Source organism: Erinaceus europaeus, chromosome 10, assembly GCF_950295315.1.
Source record: "Erinaceus europaeus chromosome 10, mEriEur2.1, whole genome shotgun sequence".
NCBI lineage: Eukaryota > Metazoa > Chordata > Mammalia > Eulipotyphla > Erinaceidae > Erinaceus > Erinaceus europaeus.
In genome coordinates, this window is record NC_080171.1 from 107,047,368 (window position 1) to 107,065,648 (window position 18,281).

At 40.7% G+C, this 18,281-nt stretch overlaps 1 long non-coding RNA gene across 1 annotated transcript in view; it reads right to left on the reverse strand.

Annotated features, from left to right (window-relative positions):
- LOC132540780 (uncharacterized) overlaps positions 1-18,281 on the reverse strand; it is a 108,772-nt gene that overhangs the window by 13,654 nt on the left and 76,837 nt on the right. The window contains exon 3 of the long non-coding RNA XR_009551921.1: positions 10,256-10,494. This is a non-coding gene — a long non-coding RNA (uncharacterized LOC132540780). The remainder of the gene's footprint in view (positions 1-10,255; positions 10,495-18,281) is intronic.

The following is an 18,281-nucleotide window of genomic DNA, read 5'->3' on the forward strand; positions in this document are numbered from 1 at the left end:
GCCATTCCCCCATCCTAGACCTGCATTTTTAATTTGTATTATACTTACATATGTATACAGTTTTATGTAGGTGCACAAATATGGTCATACTGTACATGCTGGTATGCTTTCATTACAGCCTTTTACTAACATTTTTTTTCCCTTTGTCTTTGCTCTGAGCTTGGTTCTTCTTCTGTAGTGACAAATGTTCTACAGCTGACTGGGCCTAAATGAGCATATGAAAATGCTCTCAGGACCTGATAGAAGACTTCAATTCTCTGTCTCCTTCTGTCCTCTATTCTCACTGGACTAAAACCACAGAAAATCTCTGGTTCATCCTGGGGCAGTAGTTATCAAGCATGTTTGCTGATCACAATCACCCAGAGTATCTTTTGGGGGGTGGTTCCAGGACTCAGTTCCCAAAGATTCTAATTTTTATGGGTCTCAGAAGTGTTTGTATTTTTATCAAGCTACCTGGGAGAGCCCAATACCTAGCTGCACTCAGGAAGCTGTCTCATCTTACCATGAGAGGTGTCTGCAAAACAGTCTCACCCCCAATCTAAATCCTTTCCATCATCATGTACCAGGGCCTAAAAGAGCCCCCTCTTTCCTTACCACTCTCCCTATCCTCCTACTCTGGAATTCTTTGCTTTGGTGCTTTTCCAGTTGATTTGCTTTGGATATATATATATATATTACGCTTGAGTTAAACTACCTAGTTATTATCTTTTACATCCGGACTTAATTGGCTTAGCATAATCTCCTTGAGTTCCATGCATGTTGTTGAAAAAGTCAAGATTTTATTATCATCATCTGTCAATGAGTATTTAGGTTGATTCCATCTCTTGACTACTATGACTAACACTGCTATGTATATAAAGATGCATTTATTCTTTTAAATTAAATTTTGCTTATGTTTTTTGACTAAATGCCCAGAAGGGAAACTACTGGTTTATACAGTATTTCCATTTTAGTTTTTCTTTCCTTTCCTTTTTTTTTTTTTTTAAGAATGTCCATACTGTTTTTCATAGACTTCTCAACAGTGTACAAGTTTCTTCACACCCTTGTCAAACTTTGTTGTTTCCAGCCTTTGTAACATAGGACATTCTCTCAGGTGTGAGATGCTATCTTGTGATTTTGATTTGCCTTTGCCTAATAGTAAGCAAAGTTGAGCACTTGTTCATGTGTCCGGGGGGCCATCTCCATGTCTTCTTTGAAGAAGTGTCTATTCAGGTTGATTTTTTTTAAATATACATTTTTGGGTTCATACACATGAGCTTCTCATACAATTTCCCTAAAGACTGATTCATTTTACACTCCTGAGTTGTGTGAGCTCTTTATGTTATGTGTTTTTGGACATCATCCTCCTTGTCAGGTATGGTAAGCAATTGTCTTCTCCTAATTAATAGATTAGCTTTTTGATTTTTGTTCTAGTTTCTTTGATGGTGTAAAAATTTTTTTTAACCTGATATAGTTTCATTCATTTACTTTTGCTTTATTTCCATTGCTGCTGGAGATGAGTCACCAAATACATCACTAAGGTTTAAGACTAGGAAAATCTCTCCATGTTTCCTTTTTTAAAAAAAAAAAAATGTTTTTTATCTTTTTAAAGATTTTTTTATTTACTTATGAGAAAGACAGGAAGAGAGAGAAATAACCAGACATCACTCTGGCACATGTGCTGCCGGGGATCGAACTTGAGAGTCCAAAACTTTACCACTGCACCACCTCTCGGACCACTAAAATGTTTTTGTTCATTTATTATTGGATAGAGACAGAGAGGAATTGGGGGGGGGGCAGACAGAGAGGAAGAGAGACAGAGAGACACCTGCAGCCCTGCTCCACCACTCATGAAGCTTTCCCCCTGCAGGTGGGGACCAGGGGCTTGAACACTGCAATCTTGTGCACTGCAATGTGTGGGCTTAACCAGGTTCACCACTGCCTGGCCCTTCCATATTTTCTTATTATGTGTCTTATGGTTGCAACTCTCATAGCCATGTCCTTGGTCCATTTGGAATTCATTTTTTACATATGATATTAAACAGTGATGTAGGGTGTTTTTGTTTTACTTTTCTTGTGGCTGTCCAGTTTCCGAAAGCCATTTCCCAACACTGTCTTTTCTCCATTTAGTGATGTGGGCCTCTTTGTTGTAAATTAAATGATCATGTGTGCATCTCTTTATTTCTGGACCTCCTATTTTGTTTTCATTGGACTAGATCTCTGTTTTGCCCCAATACCATGCTGTATCAACTACTTTTGCTTTGTAGTATAGTTTGAAATCAGGGAGCATGATGCCATCACTTGAATTCTCTTCATCCTTTCTTCTACTTTTCTAATCCTTTTTATTTGTATAGTTTGTACCCATTTGTTTTTTTAACCACTTTTTTTCCCTGCCTATACCAGCTTTATCTCTTTTATGAGAAACTGTGAAGTTAGTGTGGTAAGTGATTTCATATATGTTGGATGACAAAAACAGTCTGCGGAGGTAGCCCTTACATGGCTAAACAGCAATAGCGTAAACAGCATTTTAAGGGGTCTGGGCAGTAATACACGGGTTAAGTGCACATATTACAAAGTGCAAGGACCTGCACAAGGATCCTGGTTTGAGCCCCCAGCTCCCCACCTGCAGGGGGTCACTTCACAAGTGGTGAAGTAGGTCTGTACGTGGCTTTCTTTCTCCCTCTCAATCTTCGCCTCCCCTCTCAATATCTCCCTGTCCTATCAAATAAATTAATTAAAATAAAATAAATTTTAAAAATGGCCTCCAGGAGCAGCTGATTCGTAGTACAAGCACTAAGCCCCAATGATAACCATGGAGGCCAAATAAATAAATAAAACAGCATTTTAATGAAAGCTACATATTTACATATTGATGTCTGCCCAATGCTTTGCTTAAGATAAACTATGAAAACTTCAGCTCTTATGCCAAGAGTAAGCAATTTCCTCACTCATACTGGAGCTACTGGTTTAGCCTGACTTGTGTTGATTCTCCCCTTTCCCTTGTAACAGACACTGACTAATGAGTGAAGGGGGGAAATGTCTGCCTCCAACTTACCTTCCATGTGCTAAAAAGAGAGCAGTCTCACCCCCCACCCCACCCACCTCCACCCCCCTCACTCCTAGGTCCTTGACAAAAGCATTTCTGATAAAAATGCCAGAGGACAGTTTAGGGGAGAGGGTGGTGCAAGCAGATGATGAGCCTGAGGCAAAACTTTAGCTAAAAGGAGAAGAAGGTATTTTCCTGGTCTGCCAGAAGTAAAGGTGATGGAGTCAGTTGGACTGGGGAGACAGTGTAATAGTTATGCAAAAGACTCACCTGAGGCTCTGAGGTCCCACCTGTAATTCTGAGCTTCACCATAAACCAGAGTTGATTTGTGCTCTGATAATAATAATAATAATCATAGAATACAAAGGAAGGTTCTCTCGGTTCTCTCTAGAGTTCCTCCCCAGAGGTCCACACACAGCTCATGAAGTTAAGTGAGTGACACTTAACTGGGAAGAACCCAGGTGCAGAGAATGATCAAGTTTGCCCCAAGGGTCACCATTTCAAACACTGTCTCTCTCCTTCCATCTCTGTTTCTTTGTACTTAGTCCTTCCACTTCTTACTCTAGTTGATATAAGAGATGGGAAGAGCAAGCTGACCTTTTTAAGATCAAACAACTAACTTTTTTTTCCCCCCTCAGAGTTTATTTCTAGAAAGACACAGATACTGATTGGCCTGAGGGTCTAGCTGACTGACTGAGGCCCTGTAGCGCCACCTCCTGGACACCTGTCCCAGTCAATCCAGGCTGCGGTTTCCAGATCAGCCAACACCGCTGACTCCTCCCTCAGTTAAATTAGCTTAATCTGCAAGGTCTAGCTCTAAGTATTAGATCATAAACACAGCTGAGAACAGAACCAGGGAATCAAGAAAACTGCAGGGGGCAGGTGGGTGGGTAAAAGTGCAATGGTCATGCAAAAAGACTCTAAGGCCTGAGGCTCTAAAGTCCCAGGCTCAATCCCCCACACCACCATCATCAAGAGGTAATCAGTACTCTAGTAAGAAAGAGCAAAACTGCTCTTAGTGCAAAACCACAGAAATAATGACATCTTTTCGATTTTAGTTTAAAACAGTCATTTTAGCTTAAACCCCACCTTCTCTGACCCATCTTGGATGGAGCTAGAAGGAATTATGTTAAATGAAATAAACCAGAAAGACAGAGACAGAGAGTATGCGATGATCCCACTCATAAACAGAAGTAGAGAATGAACAGAAAGGGAAACTCAAAGCAGGATCTGAGTTTGGAGTATGGCACCAAAGTAAAAATCTCTGGGGGAGGGGGAGGGTAGATGTTCAGCTTCACTGTGGGGGGAGCGGGGAGGAATACAGGCCTTTGGTGGTGGGAAATCATGTTAATATATTAATAATAATAATTAAAAAAAAACCCAGCCATTTCTCATTGGCCTCACACTAGGAGAGTATCTAGGTACTTTACCCAGAAGCAGAAGGGAAGAACCTTAAATTTACTTATAAGACTAACCCTATTCTGGGACAGGGTGGTGGCATACCTGGTTAAGGACCCGGGTTGGAGCCCCTGGTCCCCACCTGCAGGGAGAAAGCTTTGCAAGTGGTAAAGCAGTGTTGCAAGTGTCTCTCTTTCTCTCTCCCTCTCCATCTCCCCTACTATCTCAATTTCTGGCTGTGTCTATCCAATAAATAAAGATAATTTTAAAAATTAAAATTAAAAAAGATTAACCCTATTCTCAACTCTGACACCATTGTCCCAGACAATATATATTTTTAATTTTTTATTTATAAAAATGAAACATTGTCAAAACCACAGGATAAGAGGGGTAGAGCTTTGCACAATTCCCACCACCAGACCTCCGTATACCAACCTTTCCCCTGATAGCTTTCCCATTCTTTATCCCTCTGGGAGTATGGGCCCAAGGTCATTGTGGGATGCAGAAGGTAGAAGGTCTGGCTTCTGTAATTGCTTCCCCACTGAACGTGGGCGTTGACTGGTCGATCCATACTCCCAGCCTGTCTCTCTCTTTCCCTAGTGGGGAAGGGCTCTGTGGAAGCGGAGCTCCAAGACACATTGGTGGCGTTGCCAGACAATATTTTTAGTTCACTTGTATGTTAGCTAGTAAGCTCAAGCAAAAATTTCTAAAGTTATGGGTCCCTAGGAACATACTTAAAATAGACTTCCTAGCTTCTCTCCACCCTAAAATCCCTATTCCCATCTTCTCTGTTTCTACTTTGTGGTTTTATTTATTAAACATTTTTGCCTGCTTTATGTGCTACCACTTTTCAGCCACTAAATTGCAAATGCTACTATGATTCCATCCTGACCTCCCTAGACAGACAACCTCACCAGTGTCACCTAGAACATCACCTCCCCAGATCCCTACCCCACTAGGGAAAGACAAAAACAGGTTTGGGATATGGATCTGCCAGCACCCATGTCCAGTGGAGAAACAATCACAGAAGCCAGACCTTCCACCTTCTGCACCCCATAAAGAATTTTGGTCCATCCTAGTGGGGCTGTATTGTTATATGGAAAACTGGGAAATGTTATGCATGTACAAACTATTGTATTTACTGTCAAATGTAAAACATTAGTTCCCCAATAAATTTAAAAAAAAAATTTTTTTTGGTCCATACCACCAGAGGGAGAGAAATGTTAGGGGAAGATGACCAGAGGGTTCTGAACTCTAATTTCATCAAGACTCAGAGAGAAAAGAGGGAAAAAGAAACACATTTGGAAGTAGTAACAGGTGTAGGTGGAACTTAGAAAGGAAGAGAAGACAGGACTATAGAAAAAATAGATAGTTATAGAAATAACAGTTAACTCATATCTGTGACCTTGGGAGAACTTGTAGCCTCCAGTGGAGGGAACTCTGGTGATGGAACAAATTATGCCCCTGTCATCTCATAACTTTGTAAATCAATATTAAATCACTAATAAAAATGTTTAAAAGACTATAAAAGTGAACAGAATGCTAGTAACTATCATCTGAGTAAACAATGTGCTGGTAGATAAGGTTAAAATGTTCGTTGTGCACAACAAAAAAAATCAGTTTAGAGTCAATTTAACATGAATATTTCTATTCTGGCTTTCTTTTGGTTGGCATTTGTCAAATATTCTTTCTCTATTCCTGTTTTCCACTGTCCTGTACTTGACACACACTAGTAAAAAATAAAATACTGACAAATTCAGTCATGTGCTTCCAAGCGAAACACAGGGATAGGATTCTGTGATGTGAATGTATAAGTGGAAAACTCAGAAGATGTCACTTGAATTTTCATGTTTGATCTGACCCTTGTCTAGTCCTATGATGAGAACCAAGCCAAAGGACTGAGTTAAAATTCTTCTAAAAAAATAGAAGCAGTTAGCCAGAATCAACTTTATACCAGCCACAGCCTGACAATATTTCTCCTCCAAGATTGAATTCACAGTATTTTAAAGTAAATATTTAATTGTTAAAGCCAAAAATTAATGTACATCTATTTGGAGCAGGAGTTGAAAGAGTGATTAAAAAAGGAAAAGAAATCTACAATTATAGGCTGGGTAGACAACATTATGGTGTGCAGAAGACTGATGCTTGAGGCTCTGAGGTCCCTGGGTCAATTCCCAGTATCATTATAAACCAGACCTAGTCTGTGCTCTAATCCCTCTCTCCTCTCTGTATATCTTTCATTAAAAGAATAAGTTAATAAATTATTTAAAAGAAGAAATCTGGGGATCAGGTGGTGGCGCACCTGACACATATGAGCGCACAGATGACAATGCGCAAGGACCCGGGTTCGAGCCCCCGGTTCCCACCTGCAGGAAGAAAGCTTTGTGAGTGGTGAAGCAATGTTGAGGTGTCTCTCTATCTCTCCCTCTCTATCACCCCTTTCCCTCTAGATTTCAGGTTGACTCTATCCAATAAGTAAAATAAAGATATTAAAAATATTTTTAAACTTTTTTTTAATTTACTTATTCCCTTTTGTTGCCTTTGTTGTTTTATTGTTGTTGTTGGATAGGACAGAGAGAAATGGAGAGAGGAGGGGAAGACAAAGATAGAAACCCGCAGAGCTGCAGGTGGGGAGCCTGGCCAGGGGCTCGAACCTGAAAAGTATTTTTTAAAAAAGAAGAAATCTGCAAATATGATTTTCAGCTGTGGTTTGCTGAATGTGAATAAGGCTCCAATACAAAATTGTTATTTAGGGGGCCAGGCGGTGGCACACTGAGTTAAGCACACATAGTGCAAAGCACAGGGACCTGGGCAAGGATCACGGTTCAGGCCCTCAGCTCCCTACCTGCAGGGGGATCACTTCACATGTGGTGAAGCAGGTCTGCAGGAGTCTATCTTTCACTCCCCCTCTTTATCTTCCCCTCCTCTCTCAATTTCTCTCTGTTATAACCAATAAAATAGAAAAAAAATAGTTGTTTGTAGACCTGCCTCTTATTGTATATATTGTCTAAACTCTATAAACTTCCGTTTCCTCACTGTCAACATGGGGGCAATAATTTCACTTCAGAAGAGCCTTGGAAGGATCACAGGAGAAAATATCCATAGTACATTCAAAGTCAAAAACTTGGTTCAACTGGATGAATCATTGGAGAGAATGAGGAATCAGGCTTTGGTGTGAAGGAAGGGTTTGTTGCTTATAATAAAGAAAGTTAGAATTCAGAGTGTCCTAAGAAAAGAAAGAGGTGAGAAGATAACTCAGGACAAGAATATGTATAATGAGCTGAGTGGGAGAATACCTGTAGGTGGCTAACAGATGCATAAGACAAGGGGGATTTGACTTCTCTGTGCCGACCCTATGGTGGTTATTTTAGAGAGGACACCACAGAACATTGGTAATGGGTGCAGTGACTTATACATATATGTAGTGGTGTGAAATGATAACCATGAAAGCTTATAATTTCATAAAACATTGTTAAAGCACAAATCATAAAAATTACTCCCAAAAACTTGTAATGTGTGGGTGGGGGGAAGAGAGAAAACATTACTTGGAAGATGTGGCCCAGTGAGTAGCCAAAGGACACTGGAGCAGGACAGATAGACTCCCTCCTCCCATACGAACAGAACATTCACCAAAGAAGAGATGCAAAAGGCTAGCAGACATATGAAAAAAATGCTCGGGGGCCAGGTCATAGTGCAGCGGTTTAAGCCCACATGGCGCAAAGCACAAGGACTGACCCAAGGATCCCCTGGCTCCTCATCTGCAGGGGGGTTGCTTCACAAACGGTGAAGCAGGTCTGCAGGTGTCTATCTTTCTCTCCCCCTCGCTGTCTTCCCCTCCTCTCCCTATTTCTCTCTGTCCAACAACAATGACAGCAATAACAATAATAATAAAAAATTTGGAAAAAATGCTACAAGTCATTGTTAGAGAAATGCAAATAAAGACAACACTGAGATACCACTTCACTCCTGTGAGAATGTCATACATTACAAAAGGTAGCAGCAACAAATACTGGTGAGATTGTGGGGACAAAGGAACCCTCCTGCACTGCTGGTGGGAATGTCAATGGGTCCAACCTTTGTGGAGAGCAGCCTGAAGAACCCTCACAAGGCTAGAAGTGGACCTACCCTATCACCTTGCAATTCATCTCCTGGGGATATAGACCAAGGAACACAACATACCCATCCAAAAGGATCTGTGTACACTTATGTTCATAGCAACAGAATTAGTAATAGCCAAAACCTGGAAGCAACCCAGGTGTCCAACAACAGATGAGTGGCTGAGTAAGCTGTGGTCTATCTGCACAATGGGATACTACTCAGCTATGAAGAATGGTGATTTCACCTTCTTCACCTCATCTTGACTGGAGCTTGAAGAAATCACGTTAAGTGAAATAAGCCAGAAAGACAGAAGTTGAGAAATAAGAACAGAAAGGGAAACACAAAGCAGAACTTGGACTGGTTTCAGTGTATTGCACTAAAGTAAAGGACTCTGGGGCGGGGGGGAGGGGAGTCTTTCAGATCCTGGTACAAAGTGGTGGAGGAGGACCTAGGCTGGGAGTGAGAGTGTTTTGCAGAAAGTTGGACTTTATACATCTATCAACAACTGTATTTACTGTAAATCATTAACTTACAGTAAATACAGAAAAAAAATTCACACCAGGCTGACAATGCCCCTTGTTAAAAGAAATAATTAACAAGTAAAAATGAACCAAAATACCAAAAAAAAAAAAAAAAACCTAAGCTGAAAACAAGGTGCCAGGTGGTGGTGCACCTGGTAGGGCGCACATGTTACAATGTGCAAAGACCTAGATCCCTACCTGGTTCTCACCTGAAGGGAGAAAGCTTCACGAGTAATGAAGTAGGGCTGCAGGTGTTTCTCTGTCTCTCTATCTCCTTCTCTCTCTCAATTTCTGGCTGTCTATATCCAATAAATAAATAAAGATAAAAATTTTTTTAAAAAAAAAACCTCCCTTGCCATGACCATAGCCCTTGCTATAAAATCCTATCTCATACAGCAATGAAATTCAATTCTGATTGCTCAACAATTTGTTTGGCTTCATATGTTAACTCTCTTTTCAGTCACCAGGTTCCAGATGTAATCAGGATGCCAGCCAGGCTTCCCTAGACTGAAGACCCCACCAATATGTCCTGGAGCTCCGCTTCCCCAGAGACCCACCCTACTAGGGAAAGAGAGAGGCAGACTGGGAGTATGGACTGACCAGTCAACTCTCATGTTCAGCGGGGAAGCAATTACAGAAGCCAGACCTTCTACCTTCTGCAACCCACAATGACCCTGGGTCCATGCTCCCAGAGGGATAGAGAATGGGAAGGTTATCAGGGGAGGGGGTGGGAGATGGAGATTGGGTGGTGGGAATTGTATGGAATTGTACCCCTCCTACCCTATGGTTTTGTTGATTAATCCTTTCTTAGATAAATAAATAAATAAATAAATAAATAAATAAATAAATAAATAAATTCAATTCTGATTCAAACAGCTCAAGTTCACATTAGGCTCCACAGGTTAAAGGGCAGATCCATAAGAAGACTGCCCTTACTTCAGATGCCAATTACAAGTTGAATGGTTTTCAGGCTATACTTCTGATCATCAAACGGCTGCAAGTTCAGAAGGTTCCTGTGTTCCCACACTAGTTTCAGCAATTCACTAGAATGATTCATAGATTCAAGAATGCACTGTCTTTATGATAAAGGATTCCAATCAGACCAACCCAATGAAGATGCACAGAGGGTGAGGTCTGAAAGCCATGAGCACAGTTCTGTGCCCGCTCTCCACGCAATCAAGTATATCACTCTCCTAGAATAGTAGGTGCTCACCTACAAGGAAGCTATACCAAGCCTTGAGGTCTAGAATTTTCAATGGAGTTCAGCATGTTGCTATGATTGGTGGAATCGTTGGCACATGACTGAACTCGGTCATCTACTCTTCTCTCTTCCCAGCAGGTCAGATGGTTACAAAACTCCACCCCACTCCCACATTACATGAATGGCTGGTCTTTCTGGTCTCTGTTCTGATTCATCAGCTTAATATAAACTCAGGTGTGATAGGAGGGGCTCTGAAATAACAGACATTCCCATTAGTCAGGAAATGCCTAGGATTTACAATCACTCCCAACAACCAGAGACAAAGACCTGTCAATTTTTTACCCTCAAGCTTTCATAATCAAGGATGTCATGCTGCAGAAGAGAAAAACTGAGTAACAACTCCAAGGTTGAACTTTTGTTTAAAAGTTGTCTACCAAGAGGTATTCAAATCACCAACTGACATGGAATGGTGCTCTAAATAGATCAAATACTCAAATTCAAAAAGTTTTGACTTAAAGTAAAAGACTTAATTGACAAGTCTAGGGTCCTGCCTCCCCAAATATTAGGGCTCAGAGAAAGATTAGAGCATTTTAGAAGATATGAAATGGACTACCACTAATCAAATCTATCTATCAAGGTTTATATAACTGAATAGTAAGGTATAAATTTTTTTTTTCAATTGCTCTAATTTTTTCTTTTTTCTTTTCTTTTTTTTTTTTTACATTCCCCAGATTCCCATTTAACAATACAACACCCAGTATTTCATTCATCATTTTTCATGGACCTGTATTCTCCCCACCCACCCACCCACCCCAGAGTCTTTTACTTTGGTGTAATACTCCAATTCCATTTCAGGTTCGACTTGTGTTTTCTTTTCTAATCTTGTTTTTCAACTTCGGCCTGAGAGTGAGATCATCCCATATTCATCCTTCTGTTTCTGACTTATTTCACTCAACATTATTTTTTCAAGGTCCATCCAAGATCGGCTGAAAACGGTGAAGTCACCATTTTTTACAGCTGAGTAGTATTCCATTGTGTATATAGACCACAACTTGCTCAGCCACTCATCTGTTGTTGGACACCTGGGTTGCTTCCAGGTTTTGGCTATTACAAATTGTGCTGCCAAGAACATATGTGTACACAGATCTTTTTGGATGGATGTGTTGGGTTCCTTAGGATATTCCCCAGGAGAGGAATTGCAGGGTCATAGGGTAGGTCCATTTCTAGCCTTCTGAGAGTTCTCCAGACTGTTCTCCATAGAGGTTGGATCAATTGGCATTCCCACCAACAGTGCAGGAGGGTTCCTTTGACCCCACACCCTCTCCAGCATTTGCTGCTGTTACCTTTTCTGATGTGTGACATTCTCACAGGAGTGAAGTGATATCTCATTGTTGTCTTGATTTGCATTTCTCTGACAATCAGAGACTTGGAGCATTTTTTCATGTGTTTCTCGGCCTTTTGGATCTCTTCTGTGGTGAATATTCTGTCCAAGTCCTCCCCCCATTTTTGGATGGGGTTATTTGTTGTCTTGTTGTTGAGTCTGGCAAGCTCTTTATATATATTGGTTATTAAACTCTTATCTGACGTATGGCATGTAAAGATCTTCTCCCATTCTGTGAGGGGTCTCTTGGTTTGGGTAGTGGTTTCTTTTGCTGTGAAGAAGCTTTTTAATTTGATGTAGTCCCATAGGTTTATACTTGCCTTAGTCTTCCTTGTAATTGGATTCGTTTCATTGAAAATGTCTTTAAAATTTATGTGGAAAAAAGTTCTGCCAATATTTTCCTCTAAGTATCTGATAGTTTCTGGTCTAACATCCAAGTCCTTGATCCACTTGGAATTTAATTTTGTATTTGGTGAAATACAGTGATTCAGTTTCATTCTTCTGCATGTTTCAACCCATTGTTTCCAACACCATTTGTTGAAGAGACTCTGCTTTCCCCATGTAATAGTCTGGGCCCCTTTGTCAAAGATTAGATGTCCATACGTGTGGGGCCTGGTATAAATTTCTTGAGAGGAATATTTTAACTATGTAATTCAGAATTATGTACTCCTTTTTAAAAATTTTTTTTAAAATATTTATTTTATTTATTTATTCCGTTTTGTTGCCCTTGTTGTTTTATTGTTGTAGTTATTATTGTTGTTGTCGTTGTTGGATAGGACAGAGAGAAATGGAGAGAGAAAGGGAAGACAGAGAGGAGGAGAGAAAGATAGACACCTGCAGACCTGCTTCACCGCCTGTGAAGCGACTCCCCTGCAGGTGGGGAGCCGGGGTTCGAACCGGGATCCTTATGCCGGTCCTTGTGCTTTGCGCCACCTGCACTTAACCCGCTGCGCTACAGCCCGACTCCCGTAATTCAGAATTATGATCATGTCTTGTTGGTGCTATCTTCCACCTATAGAAAAAAAATGAAATTCAGAGTCAAATAAATAAGAATGACTATAAGATCAGGATGGTAAAAAAAAAAATCAAAAACTTCATGGCTACTCAATTTCTTTAACGTCTGTTGTACATTTCAGGTGTTCTAACACCCTTCTATTTTTCATAATAGAGGTGTTTTATAATATAACTTTTAATTTTATATGGATACAGTTTTTCACATGAAATAGATTATAGGTAGGTAGGTGATAGATGGATGATAGATAGATGGATAGATAGGAGGGAAGAAAGGCAGGCAGACAAATAGAGTATCACTCTGGGATTATGTAGTTCAAACTAGAACTCAATAATGACATGTAAATCTTTTTTTTTATTTATTGGGGGATTAATGGTTTAAAGTTGACAGTAAAATACCGTAGTTTGTACATGTGTAGCATTTCTCAGTTTTCCACATAACAATTCAACCCCCTCTAGGTCCTCCTCTGTCATCATGGAACATGCAAATCTGGTGCTCTGCCAGCTAGCTGAATTATTTCCCCAGCCCTCATACTGTATCTCTGAGGACATTCCAAGGTCATGTTTGTCAGTCTTAACAGATTTACAAAGTTCTCTTAATTATGATTATTTACCATTAAATCTTAACTGTGTATACTTTAAAATCAATTATAACTAGTCTCTTCCAGAGCCATTACGTTCATGAACTTACCCAGGAATCTGGTCTGTATACCTTTAGTGTACTCTGCCCTGTGAAAGAACTCAGTCTATGAGCCTGATTAAAGTTACAATTCAATCCATCCAGTGTTTACTTCTTTCAGCTTCAGTGACTAAGCATAAGGATTTATTATTTGCTCCACTGTCTAGAGGGTAGTCCTAGAGCTCTATCTTTTTAGAATGTTATTTTCTTGACATTTGACTATTCAACAGAAGTCTTTACATACTTTTCATCAGATAGACATGAATAAGAAATGAGCTTATTTAATGAGGCTGGACCTGAGATGTTCCTAGGGGGGTTACAGGGAAGCTAGAGGAGGAGACGAGCTCAAAAATACAATGCTACTTCTACCTTGGGTGAATCTCAGTGTGTACATTTTTGATGGCTTAAAAACCTTAATGAAAGGTAGCTGTCCCAAAGACTCAAACCTTGTAGCTGGAAATTTGGCTTCAATCACTGAGTGAGTGCCCAGTACCTCCCTTTATGCTGACACTTCAGGGGGCAGCCTGAAGACTGATTTTGAATTTAAAGGACTAGAGTGGGACATAAAATAATAATCATGTCCACCCATCCTCATTTTATCTGCCACTTACACCATATGTGAGTTCAACAAGATTCTGACACACAAAGTCAGTGCTATTTCTTTGGGAACAGTCATTCAGAAGAGATTATTTTTGTCAGCTGTCCAGAACAGTAGGCCAGCCCACTGCATGAGGTAGACTGGGTGTTCCATCTGTTTTCTCTTGACAAACATGCCTCAGAAAACAACCATTGTACTTGCTGTGTGGTCTATGAACTAGATGGCATCATCAGAGGCCCTATCAGAAATGAATGTGGTGGGGCTGGGTGGTGGCACAACTGGTTGAGTGCACATATTACAAAGGACAAGGACTAGAGTTCAAACCCCCTCCCCAACCCTACCTTTAAGGGGAAAACTTTGCAAGTGGTGAAGCAGTGTTGCAGGTGTCTCTCTGTCTTTTTCCCTCTCTATCACCTTGTTCCCTCTTGATTTCTGGCTGTCTCTACCCAAAAAGTAAAGATAATAAAAATTTTTTAAAAAGAAAGAAATGAACGTGGCCTCAGTAAGCACTAAGCCAATACCTAATGTGTAGTGTTTCTCATACTGACAATAGACCTCCCCAAGTCCCATGAGTTTAGCATATCCAAAATAAGAAGCATGGCCTACCTTTCCAAATCTCTTCTCTGAGCTTCCTGGTTCCATCATTAGCACCATCATCTAACCAGTAAGATGGAGAACTTTCTTTTTTATTTTTAACTATTTATTATTATTTTACCTCCAGGATTATCAGTGGGGCTCAATGACTGAACTATGAGTCCACTGCTCCTGGGGGCCTTTTTTGCCCCCCATTAGATAGGACAGAGAGAAACTGAGAGAAGAGGGGAAGGCAGAGGAAGGAGAGAGATAGACACCTGCAGACTATGAGGGCCTCTGTTACTCCATGTTGTCTAAGGCAGCCAAGAAAAACCTCATAATCCAACTGCTGCAGTACAGCTGCACTTTACCCTTGAAAAACTAGTCTCAGTGTTTCTACCTATTAGCAGTTGTTCTGTAGACCGAGGTCATGAGAGCCCCGAAACCCAAAATTTGCTTAACTGACAAGAACTGCCAGGGACTGTGGTCAAAAATTCCCTGACAAACAGGTCTGAACTTTAAGTGACCCCTAAGTCCCCCACCATGTGGATAAAAAGAATCTGTCTGTGTCTCTTCGGGGCTCACAAGCCACTGTTGGGAAAGTGCTTGTAGCCAGGCTTAAGCTTGTTTCAATAAAGGCTCTTGTTTTTGCATGTGACTTTGGCCTCCTCTCTGTGAGAATGGGACCTAAAATCCGGGCATAACAAAGACCTGCTTCATTGCTTGTAAAGCGGCCCTCCTGCAGGTAGGGAGCTGGGGGCTTGGACCAGGATCCTTTCCTGGGTACTTGAGCTTTGTACTATGTGTGCTTAAACGGGTGCATCACCGCCCAGCCCCCAGTTGGAGAACTTTCTTATCTGGTCCTTTCCTTTACCCAAGAGCTACCTATCAACAAGTCCAGCCACTTGCCAAGCTATTTCAAATCTATACACTTCTTCTTATCTCAACTCTAATACCCAAGACTAGGTGTCACCCACCTCTCTACTGAAGAACCCCACCAACTTCCCATCTATCCATCACACTCATGCTCTGCCATCCACTCTCCACCTTAGTCCAAAGTGGTCCGCTTATTTCTTTATTTTTTTTGTGGGGGAGAGAGGTGCACAGTGTTCCCCAAGATAGGTATCAATATCCTCAGTCTCCACCAAGCCATCATTTTGCTCTGCCATAGGGCATTAGACATTCCAATCTCCCTTTAAATACCCTCTTCCCTCCTTCTGAATCTCTGGGTCTATTGTGAGAGACCAGACCACTGAGGTTTCACCCTGCATTATCCCTTGCTTTGTATCTTAGGTCCCACATAGGAATGAGATAATCTGGTATTTGTCCTTCTCTTTCTGGCTTATTTTACTCAACATGATTCCCTCCAGTTCCAACTATGTTGTAACAAAAGAGACGATTTCAACCTTTCTCAGAGCCAAGTAGTATTTGACTATGTAATATACCACAATTTCCTTAGCCACCCATTTGTAACTGAACACTTGGTTTGCTTCCAAGTGTGGACTATTACAAACAGTATCTCTGTGAATATAGGTGTGCATAGATCTCTTTGGATAAGTTCATGTGTGTTCTTTAGATAGATGCCTAGGAGAAAATTTGCTGATCATATGGTAGATTCACTTTTAATGTCTTGAAGGTCCACAAAAAGTTTTCCAGAAGTGCCAAATCAATTTACGTTCCCATCAGCTGTGTAGACAGGTTCTCTTCAATCCAAATCATCATTAGCACTTATTTCTGTCCCTTATGATTGAGACCATTCTCATCAGGATAAGGCAGAATCTCATTGGTATCTTCATCTGTACTTTTCTGATAACCAGTGACTTTAAGTGTTTTTTTTTTCTTTTATTGGGGGATTAATGTTTTACATTTGACAGTAAATACAGTAGTTTGTACATACACAACATTTCTCAGTTTTCCACATAACAATACAGCCCCCACTAGGTCCTCTGTCATCGCCCTTTTTTTTTAAACAGATTTTTAATTTTTTTAATCTTCATTTATTTGTTAGATAGAGACGGTCAGAAATTGAGAGGGAAAGGGGTGATAGGGAGAGAGACAGAGAGACACCTGCAGCACTGTTTCACCACTTGTGAAGCTTTCCCCCTGCAGGTGGGGGCTGGGGGCTCAAACCTGGGTCCTTGCGCACTGTAACATGTGCACTCAACCAGGGGCACCACCACTTGGCCCTCTCTCATTCTTTTCTAGGACTTGTACTCTCCCCTCTACCCACCCCAGAGTCTTTTACTTTGGTGCAATACACCAACTCCAGTCCAGGTTTTCAGTGTTTTTCATATGCCAGTTGATTATCTGAATATCGTATTGGTGAAAAGTCTGTTCAGACCTCCCCCCATTTTTTGATGATGTTGTTTATTGTTGCTGTTGATGATGATGCAGATGTGGGAAGGATCTAAAGTAAAAATTCCCTACACCTATAGACATCTAATCTTTGATAAGGGGGCCCAAAGCATTAAATGGAAGAAAGAGGCTCTCTTCAATAAATGGTGCTGGGAAAACTGGGTTGTAAGATGCAGAAGAATGAAATTGAACCACTTTATCTCACCAGAAACAAAAATCAACTCCAAATGCATCAAAGACCTGGATATTAGACCAGAAACAATCAAATACTTAGAGGAAAACATATGGTAAAACACTTTCCCACCTATACCTCAAGGACATCTTTGATGAAATAAACCCAATTGCAAGAAAGACTAAAGCAGAAACAAACCAATGGAACTACATCAAATTGAAAATCTTCTGCACATCCAAAGAAACTATTAAACAAACAAAGAGACCCCTCACAGAATGGGAGAAGATCTTCACATGCCATACATCAGACAAAAAACTAATCAGCAAAATATATAAAGAGCTCAGCAAACTTAGTAACAAAAAAGCAAATGACCCATCCAAAAATGGGCAGAGGATATGAACAAAACATTCTCCTCAGAGGAGATCCAAAAGGCTAACAAACATATGAAAAACTGCTCTAGGTCACTGATTGTCAGAGAAATGCAAATTAAGACAACATTGAGATACCACCTCACTCCTGTAAGAATGGCATACATCAAAAAGGACAGTAGCAACAAATGCTGGAGAGGCTGTGGGGACAGAGGAACCCTTTTGCATTGCTGGTGGGAATGTAAATTGGTACAGCCTCTGTGGAGAGCAGTCTGGAAAACTCTCAGAAGGGTAGACGTGGACCTTCCATATGATCCAGTAATTCCTCTCCTGGGGTTGTACCCCAAGGACTCCATAACACCCAACCTAAAAGAGGTGTGTACTCCTATGTTCATAGCAGCACAATTCATAATAGCTAAAACCTGTAAGCAACCCAGGTGCCCAACAACAGATGAGTCGCTGAGAAAGCTGTGGTATATATACACAATGGAATACTATGCAGCTATCAAGAACAATGAACCCACCTTCTCTGACCCATCTTGGACAGAGCTAGAAGGAATTATATTAAGTGAGCTAAGTCAGAAAGATAAAGATGAGTATGGAATGATCCCACTCATCAACAGAAGTTGAGAAAGAAGATCTGAAAGGGAAACTAAAAGCAGGATCTGACTAAATTGAAAGTAGGGCACCAAAGTAAAAACCCTGTGGTGAGGGGTAGACATGTGGCTTCCTAGGCCGGTGGGGGGTGGGGGTGGGAGTGAGTGGGAGGGATGGGACACAATCTTTTGGTGGTGGGAATGGTGTTTATGTACACTCCTAGTAAAGTGTAGTGATATAAATCACTAGTTAATTTATATGAGAGGGGGAAAATTAATTGCATGTCTCGAAGTTTTTAAAACAC